Source organism: Manis pentadactyla, chromosome X (assembly GCF_030020395.1).
Source record: "Manis pentadactyla isolate mManPen7 chromosome X, mManPen7.hap1, whole genome shotgun sequence".
In the NCBI taxonomy this organism is placed as follows: Eukaryota; Metazoa; Chordata; class Mammalia; order Pholidota; family Manidae; genus Manis; species Manis pentadactyla.
This window is the reverse complement of record NC_080038.1, coordinates 51,443,003-51,453,286: the sequence shown is the minus strand read 5'-3', so window position 1 is coordinate 51,453,286 and position 10,284 is coordinate 51,443,003. Positions and strand designations below refer to the sequence as shown.

Sequence of the window (10,284 nt, the reverse complement as noted above, 5' to 3'; positions counted from 1 at the left end):
TCAGGCAGTGGTCCTCTGCAAGAGGTAGCAAGGCACTGGGCAGATGGTTGATGCAGGTGGCCAGCGGTCCTGTGTGGTCAGCTGTGACATCTTCATGGGGTGGTCCTGTGGTGCCCATGTGCATTGAGATGGCAAATTTGGTGTTCATCATTAGCATTTCCCCAGCTGCACAGAGGGTACACACATCTTCAGTGGGACTTGGAATTATGGAGAATTGCCTCTGTGAGAAGCTGACAGTAATTTTTAAAAATTCCATCTCTTAGTTTTCCATTTTGTTACATTTTACAGGAAATTTATGAAATTTCTTCTGATGATAGGATGACTTTTATGTTACAGACCTGAGAGCCATTCTAACGAAACATATGAGATGTTTAAATGCACTTCCTCAGTTACCCCCTTTTATGCAGTCAAACAGTGATAAGAGAACCATAGTGAGGACTCTAGCTGCCACTGGGGCAGGATTTGACTGTACCACCAAGACAAATATAATTCATGCAGTCTCAGGGTGCCTTCAGGAGGATTATCTGTGCAAATTCTTTTAAATAAGTGTCTCAGAGTAGGTACCCTGATAATAATGGAGTCCAGATGACAACTTTTGATAGCAAAATTGAATTGATGAAAGTTGCCAGGGCATGTCCAAAGGCAAAGTTGGTTTTGTGGATTGCCACTGATGATTCAAAAGGAGTCTGTTGTCTGTCTCAGTGATAAATTTGGGGCCACACTCAAAACCAGCAGACTTCTTTTAGAAATGGCTAAATATTAATGTCATTAGTGTCAGCTTCCATGTGGGAATTGGCTGTACCAATCGTGAGACCTTCGTGTAGGCTGTATCTGATGCCTATTTTGTCATTGACATGGGAGCTGTGGTTGGTTTCAACTTGTATCTGCTTGATATTGGTTGTGGCTTCCCTGGATCTGAGTATGTAAAGCTTAAATTTGAAGATATCACCGGTGTCACCAACCCCCTTCCCCAACCCCCAACACTAGACAAGTTTTTTCCCTCAGACTGAGGAGTGAGAATCATAGCTGAGCCAGGCAGATATTATGTCATATCACCTTTCATGCTCACAGTTAATATCGTTGCCAAAAAACTAGTATTAAAGGAACAGACAGGCTCTGATGATGTTGAGTCCAGTGAACAAACCTTTATGAGAGTGATGGAGTATATGGATCATTTAATTGCATCCTTTATGATCGTGCACACATGAAGCTCCTTCTGCAGAAGAGACCCAAACCAAAGACCATCTATCTACTATGTGATGTCAGGGCCAACATGGCAACTGATGCAGCAAATCCAAAACTAGGACTTCCCATCTGAAGTACAGGAGCAGGATGTCAGCATTCTGCCTGTGTCCTGTGCCTGGGAAAGTGGGATGAAGCATCACCTGGCGGCCTGTGCTTCAGCTAGCGTTAATGTGTAGAAGCTGTTCCTATAGCTGCTAACAGTCAATTTAGTTTGAATTAAAGGATTTGGGGGGACAATTTAACTTCACTACTGCTAATTTTGAAACATCTTTGTAACTAGAGCTGGCATAGATGTGGAAGACTAGGAGATGGGGTCACACTTATCTGTGTGTCTCTGGAAACAATTTGAATATTTGTTTTATATGAATTTTTATTCACTTTTCAAACATGATACTGAAGAGTGTTCCTCAGCTGCTGAGCAAGGATTTGCAGCTTGTACATCAGCAGAATACGCCAAAAGCTTAGTGTTGATCTGTTTTAAAAATAAAGTATCTTGAAATATTTTTATTTTAAAGAAGTCAACTCCTTGAGAAGATGGGAAGATATAGGATTCAGAATACAAGTGTGGGGCTGGTTTTTAATAGGAACAGAAATAGGAGAGAGGCGTAGTAGGTTCAGAGATTGGATTTTGGGGGAAGATAAGAAAGACGTGATCTTTTTTATTTTCTCAATGAAATATGAAGTATCATTACCTGAGAATGAGTAGAAAGGAGGACGGGATGGGATCTTTGCAAGGATTGGATAAGCTGACCTACTGGGAAACATAGTAGGATGCCAAGCAGTGTTGAGTGCCAATTTGAGATTTGTGGTCATGAATTTTAAGTGTAACCAGTTATCTTAGCTGTGTGACTTTTTTTTCAAGTAGGAAACTAATCCCATTTAGTCATGACATATTATTCTTTTAATGCATTTATGTATTTCTTCCTCTGAATTTTATTTACCAGTTTTGCATTGATATTTATCTTTTCACCTTGCTGTGGAATACAATTATTTTAATTTTATTGCCAACCTCCAAATGTAATGTCCAAAGTATAATTATTTAATTATTCCACATCATCACCAAATGTCTCTCCAAATGTAATGTTGGATATACAAGACCCTCTGTGGGGAAGTTGGGGTTCCTATGGCCAGGATCCTCACTGAGCTTAAACCACCTGATGATGTAACTGGTCCATTGCTAGGCTACTGCTTCCACACCAGTAGGCAATAAGCTATTATTGCACTATATAGAGAGCTCGGCCCAGTGCTCTGGGAGGAGGCAGAGATGTTAGTGCTCGACCTGCCGCCAGGAGAACAAACCGGGTAATAAACCCTTTCACTCTAAAGAAACGTTTTACTGTCATTTCTTTGGTCAGATTGAATCCATAGTGAACTTACCCGGGGCCAAAACCCGGTGGCAAGACACCTTCCTTTATCCATCTTGCCCTGATATAGAACTGGGTGCTTGAATAATTTTATCTCAAAACTTAAAATTTACATTTCCTCAATCTAATAGCAGTAGTATTTTTTAGTTAGTACTATCTACCAGAGTTAGTTAATGACTCCCATGTGATATTGAAAAGCAGAGAGTGAAAGACTTTTTGAGATAGTTGGTAAGATATTAAGTATTCACAAAAAGAAGGAAGATGGTTAAAGTCAAATGGGACTGCTACAATGGCTGTGAATATGCGGCTCCTTGATATTTGTGTGTGCATGAGGTAGTGACAATTTGAGATGGAAGGGTGAGATGTACAGAACAAGGAATAATGTATGGTAGGCTGATGTAAGGGGAGAAAAATATGCTGCATCTGAGAGAGAAGAAAGGAAATGGTGGGGAAGTGATGCCAAAACAGGTAGCTCACATTACCCTAGGATAACCAACCAGGTAAGTAGGGGAGAGCCAATGGCCGTGGTTTTCAAAGTGAAATCTTGAGTGTGTGAATCTGGCATATAGATATATTTTTTAGATCTACACAAATTCGGTGAAAATTAGTAGCTGTAAACATTTTCAAATTAGAAAGTATCTTGAGAAAACTTGAATTTATAGCTTCTCTTGAAAATTCCGAAGATGTGTATTGAATATTTATTATGTGCTAATTATGCTTCTAAGTCCATTAGCACAAATTAATTCAATTAATCCTTACACAAACTCCATGTGGAAGTATCATCATTATTAATTTAGAATTGAAGAACCAGAAACAGAGAGGGTAAATGACTGTCTTCAGGTAACACAACAAGTAAGTAACAAAAGCTGAGAGTCCAATTCAGATAATCTGGCTTCAGAACGAACACTCTTAACCATAATATTGTTTGCTCTTTGGTTAATACTGGGCTCACATCTCTGCATGGTAATATTTGGCTGTAGATAGGCAGTGTCTGCATCTTTAAATGAGACATAGGCTCTCCTGTTTGCTTCATTCTTGTTTAGCATTTCCTTTTGTAGTACACCAACTCTTCTTTACTCATTTACATTACCTGCTTGGTCCTTGAAGGCATTTGAGTGTTTGACTCCTGGTGTACAAGGAAAGGCAAGAGGAATACTATTTGTGGTTCATATCAAGAAATTCTTACAAGAGGAGTTTTCATAACTTCTAGAGTCCTTCAGTATGACTCTTCTTCAACATGAGAGTCCTGACGATAAGACTCTGTTTTCAACCATCTGGTTGGGGTGTGAGGATCATTTATCCACAGGGCCTGGTATATTGCAGTAGCCTAATAACTATTCATTGAATGAATAAACAAATGAATGTATGAGCAAATGGAGTTGTGAGAATTAATTAGATGTGTTAGATAGATCAGATAACCTTTAAGGTTTCTACTATTCTTAAATTCTGATTCAATAATCTAAAACAATATAAAGTCATCAATATTTCATACTATTTCATATTGAATATAATTACACAATTAGGATTTTAAATATGGAAGTAATCTTTGAGAATATCCAGTTCCTCCACTCTCTACCTACATCATTTTACAGAGTAGTAACTTGCAGACCCAGAGGACATCTATGTGTAGTTTCTTCTCAGCATTGTAGGGGAGACACCATCAGCAGGACAAAAAGGCATCCTATAGTATGGGAGAATATATTTGTAAATGACATATCCAACAAGGGGTTAACATCCAAAATATATAAATAACTCATATGCCTCAACATGCAAAAAGCAAATAACCCTATTAAAAAATGGGCAGAGAATATGAAGAGACAATTCTCTGAAGAAGAAATTCAGATGGCCAACAGGTTCATGAAAAGATGCTCCACATCACTAATTATCAGGGAATTACAAATAAAAACCACAGTGAGATATCACCTCACACCAATTAGGATGGCCAGCAATGAAAAGACAAACAACAACAAATGCTGGTGAGGATGTGGAGAAAGACCTCCTACACTGCTGGTGGGAATGTAAACTTGTTCAATCATTGTGGAAAGCAGTATGGATGTACCTCAAAAAACTCAACATAGAAATACCATTTGACCCAGGAATTCCACTCCTAAAAATTTACCCAAAGGAAATAAGATCCCAGATTCAAAAAGACATATGCACCCTATGTTTATTGCAGCAGTATTACAATAGCCAAGATATGGAAGCAACCATTAGTGTACATCAGTAGATGAATGGATAAAGAAGAGGTGGTAAATATACACAATGAAATATTATTCAGGCATAAGAAGAAAACAAATCCTACCATTTGCAACAACATGGATGGAGTGTGGGGAAGTTGGGGATCCTATCGCCAGTATCCTCACTGAACTTAAACCACCTACGATGTAACTGGCCTGTTGCTAGGCTACCGCTTCCACAGCTTTAGGCAATAAGTTATTATTGCACTGTATAGACAGCTCAGCCCACTGCTCTGGGCGGAGGCAGAGATACTAGTGCTCGACCTGCCACCGGGAGAACAAGCCAAGTAATAAACCCTTTCACCCCAAAGAACACTTTGCTGTCAATGTCTTTGGTCACATTGAATCCATAGCGAACCTGCTGGGGGCTGAAACCCATTGGCAAGACATGGAGCTAGAGGGTATTATGCTCAGTGAAATAAGCCAGGTAGAGAAAGACAAGTACCAAATGATTTCACTCATATGTGGAGTATAACAACAAAGCAAAAACTGAAGGAACAAAACAGCAGCAGAATCACAGAACCCAAGAAGGGACTAACAGTTACCAAAGGGAAAGGGACTGGAAGGGTGGGTAGGAAGGGAGAGAAGGATAAGGGGAATAAGGGGCATTATGATTAGTGCACATAGTGTAGGGGGGTGCATGGGGAGGGCTGTACAACAGAGAGAAGACAATAATTCTATAGCATCTTACTATGCTGATGGACAGTGACTGTAATGAGGTATGTGGTGGGGACTTGATAATAGGTGGAATTTAGTAACCACAATGTTGCTCATGTGATTTTGTATTAATGATACCAAAATAAAAGAAATAGTATCAAAAAAAAAAGATTGTAGGGGAATATGGCCACCCTTCCTCTTTGCTTCAACCATAGGAAACTTCAAAGTATCCATATCAGTTTTCTTTTACTACTATAACAAATTACCACAATCATAATGTCCTCAAAAAACACTTTGTTATTTCAAACTTTCTTTAGGTCAGAAGTGCAGGCACAGTGTAGCTTGGCTGGTTTCTCTGTTCCTGGCCTCATGTCAAGGTGTTGGCCAGCTTAGATTCTTATCTGAAGGTTCTAGAGAAGAATCCCCTTCCAAGCTGCTTCCGGTAGTTGACTGAATTCAGTTCCATGTGGTCTCCATTTCCTTGCTGATTGCTGGCTGCACATTTTTCTCAGATGCTAGAGGCCACCTACATTCTTGGGCTGTTCTTTCATCTCCAAAGCCAGCACCAGAAAATTGAGTTATTTTGATTCAAATCCTCTGACCTCCCCTACCTCATCTCTCTTGCCCCCGCTTCCTCCAAATCTCTCTGATGGATTCTTCTGCCTTCCTCTTCTGCTTTTCAGGATCCACTGGGACCACGTAAATAATCCAGGATCATCTATTTTAAGGTCAACTGATTAGTAATCTTAATTATATCTGCTTTCATAGAAGAATTTAGATTAGTGCTTGATTGAATAACTGGAGAATGGGAATCTTGAGAGGACATCTTTAGAATTCTGCCTACCAGAATATCATTTATATTATTTCATTGTATATTTGTTAGACTTGAGAGAGTCTTTGATAGACTAAAGACTCTCTGATAGACTTAAGATCAGTCTTTGGCTATATACTGTAGTGGTTAAGTGAATAGACCCTAGAGCCTGACTATTTGGGTCAAATCCATTCTGCACTACTTGCTTGACAACCTAGGAAAAATTATATAACTTCCCTGTGATTCAGTTTCTTCAACAAAAATGGAAATAATCATAGTACCTATTTCAGAGGTGAAGATTAAGTGGCATGTATTAAGTTTTAATTATTGACATTATTACCCTTAGCACCTAGCACTTAGCATTATGCTTGTTATTAGTAAATAATTAATAATCATTTTTATTATTGCTACATACAGATTTCCATAATGAATTTTTATTGACATTGTTTTTATACTTATCCTTCTTTCTGTCCTAGACCATAAATTTCTTGAAAGCCTGGTATCATCTAATTTATATTTTGTTCCCAGAATCTAACAAAGTATCTCATAAGTAGTAGGTGCTCTATAAGCATTGATTAAATAAGTAAATGAAGTAGTAAGTTACTCTTCCAATGAATTCAGTCTCTGACACCATATATTGCTGTTTAGGAATTACAGGTCCAATAGGTATGTCCTTTCCTGGCTTTGATAAATAAGTTATGAAGCTTGTTGAAAGCTAAAGATAGTTAGCAGTTCTTTACTCTGTGGTGTGACTATTTATATTTTCATGTTCATATTTAATGTCTCCAATTGGAATTTAAAGATATAGAATAAAAGCAATTAACATTATGGGTTGCCAAGTTCAGAGATTAAGTCATTATTAAGTTCAGTCTAACTTCTGAGGGATGACATAATTATTTTAACAATTCCATCTTTACCTTGGAGATAAGAATTTTTTAAAAGTTGAGAGATCCATAAATCAAAGAGGAATTGTCACTTTAAGAGTCATTTGCTGACTCACCAGCAGGACCAGTTTACGCAAATTTAATTAATAAAGAACCATAAAGGTTTTCAGGAAAGCCATTCCACCTAGATTGTTGTCATATTTTTTAATACATATGTAATAAGAGACATCTATCTTACATTTTAGACATAGACCTATAGATCTATGAATATAGGTCTATACACTATAGACCTCATATTAATTAAATAATAATATTGCCTTAAGAATTGCCTCTACTATGCAGATTAATACTATGTTTGTGAGCCTGTGAGTGCAATTGTAGAAAAACAGGATCACATACCACATCTAAGAAAAAGAGAGTGATTAATTTTTAATTATAATGACAGCAGGAGGCTTGAAAGAAGGTAGAATCATTTTCTTACAATGATAAGAATTTCCAGGAAATCACATGAATATTTGACAGCTGAGGACCGTAGCACTCCTCCTCAGCCCCTGTGCATCACAGGAAGCAGTGCACTGGGAGATGTTATGCCACATCTGTGGCCACCAAACATCTAGGAAGACTGTTTATCCATCTGTGGAAGAACATTTGTGACATGCTGCATGTTGCACTACAGCGCTCAAGTATGGGCTTTCTCCATCACATTGTACAGCCAGCTCTATCATTTCTACTTCTCCCTATATCCTTCAACGACTCCTACTCCCTAATACCTTACTCTTTTGAAGAATATGATAATGTGATTATAGGTCTCAGAAAACTGGTTTCTATACAGTCCTCTGTCCATTTCTGATTATCTCAACAACACTTAAAAATTTTAGGGCAGATAAAGTGGCTTTGATCATCCCTTGTTATTTAGCATTGTCTGACAAGGTTCCTACTCAGCAATCCTTAAAGCTTTTGAATTAGATAATGAACAGCTCTGGGCCTCTGTGACAGGAAGGTTTAGGATGTTTTTTTTTTTCTGATGCTAGATACCCAAGCACTTTGGCAAGTAGCAATGTCTCCTCACCCCCAACGATATCACCAATGGTGACAAAAATATGTACCTAATACACTTCTCCCAGGTCTCTTGGATACTTGATATTTCTTTGTTTCCATCCAAGGCACTAGCATCTAGAAGAGAAATGTGCTTAAAATTGTAGTAAACAATATGGCTTACTACCATGTTGTCACCTGCCCTATTTCCTACAGGACAGAACTAGTTTCAGCCCGTTTGCCTTTAATTTATTTGGATGAAATTCTTTAAAGATACATATCTCTATGTAATACATTTCACCCTTTCTGATATTTACTTTTATAATCATGCTTACTACATTTGCCCCAGACTAAAAGCCTTTTGAAGAAAAAAATTACACTGAGATCACTCTTGCAATTCTGGTCCCTTCCTGCAGGTGGAGTAGGAGTAACAACTGCACCCATTTCCAAATATCTTCTGTAACCAATTCCTCTGTCTAGATTCAATAACTCTCCCTGTTCTCCAGATTTGATGCCTTGCCTGGACTCAGTTAATGAACTTCAGCCTTCAGAATCTCCCCCACAAAGCTCTAGGTATCCAGTGACCTTGGTTGCCAAGCTATAATTTCTACTCAGATGTTGTGCCTTAGAGAAGTTTCCCCTGACTGAATTAAACCAGAACCCATCCCATAAGTCTGTCATCTTATACTGCTTTATAATTCCTCATTATCAATTAATGCTATAAGCAATGTTTTTTTTTTCTTGGTTGTCTATTTCCTCAATGGAATGGAAGCTACACCCTTTGTGGACTTTTACTGTTGCATTCTCTATTAGATGACCAGTGCCTAGAATAGAGCCTAACACATATGCAGATAGATTCTGTCCTTAGGTCACTAATAACATATTTTTTCCCCTTGCCTAAACGTCTTAGCCCATTAACCCTGATGTCAGTTTTGGTGTCCCTACAAGTGTTTTCTTGGGTCTTGTACGCTTTTATGTTTTACAGAGTTTTCCTAAATTTTAATTTGAAAAATCTTTTCTTTCTTCTCTTAGATAACTTAGAGGAAGAAATTGCAGAAGATAGAGAAAAAGAGAGTCATAGGAAGAAGGTCTGGTAGAAAGACAAAGGCTGGGGGAGGCAGGATAGTATACAAAAAAGAGCATGGATTTTAAGAGTAAGAATCCTGATTTCAAGTCCTAATTTGGTCTGATAGTTTAGTAACTTTGTGGCTGTGGACAAGTTTTGTAAATCCTGAGGCGGAGCCAATATGGCTGCATGAGTAGAGCAGCGGAAATCTCCTTCCAAAACCACATACATTTTTGAAAATACAACAGAGACAACTCTTCCTAAAAGAGAGACCAGAAGACACAGGACAACATCCAGACCACATACACAGCTGCTAGAACACAGTGCCTTGTGAAGGGGGTAAGATACAAGCCCCAGCCCAGTGGAACCCAAGTGTCCCACACCCCAGCTCTGGGCAGGAGGAGAGGAGTCGGAGCGGGGACGGAGAGGGAGCCCAGGACTGCTAAAGAGCACGCCCTAGCCATCCCCACCAGAGCGCAGACACAGTGCATGCGTGGGGTCCTGGATACTAGGGAAAAAGGACAGTAAGACCTGTGAGCAGGTCGTGGCAGAAGGCGCCACGGGGACAAAGAAAAGTGAGTGATTTTTGTAAATATTAAAGGGACAGAGACCCCACCGCCAGAAGGAAGCATCCTGGGACACAGTCCAGCAACAGGGAACTCCGGGCACCCTAAACCCCTGGATAGCAGGGCAGCTCAGAGGCCTCTCAAGGAGATAAGCAGCCTCCCAGCTATTCCCCCTCCAACACGGCTCCACCATATCAGAGTGGCGGCCTGAGGCAGGCCACGCCCACAGCAAGAGCGGAGATAAACTCCATATCGGCCGGGCAAGAATCAGAAGCCCTGTCTGTGCACAGCTGCCCAGCACAAGCCACTAGAAGTCGCTGTTCTCCCAGGAGAGGAAGGCCACAAACCAACAAGAAGGGAAGTTCTTCCAGCCAACACTCGTGCCAACTCTGGAAAATATCTCTATCTCCATGAAAAGG

At 39.4% G+C, this 10,284-nt stretch overlaps 1 pseudogene; it reads left to right on the top strand.

The window, feature by feature from the left end:
• The first annotated feature begins 468 nt into the window (after nucleotides 1–468).
• LOC130681759 (ornithine decarboxylase-like) lies at nucleotides 469–1,421 on the top strand (annotated as a pseudogene).
• The last annotated feature ends 8,863 nt before the right edge of the window (nucleotides 1,422–10,284 follow it).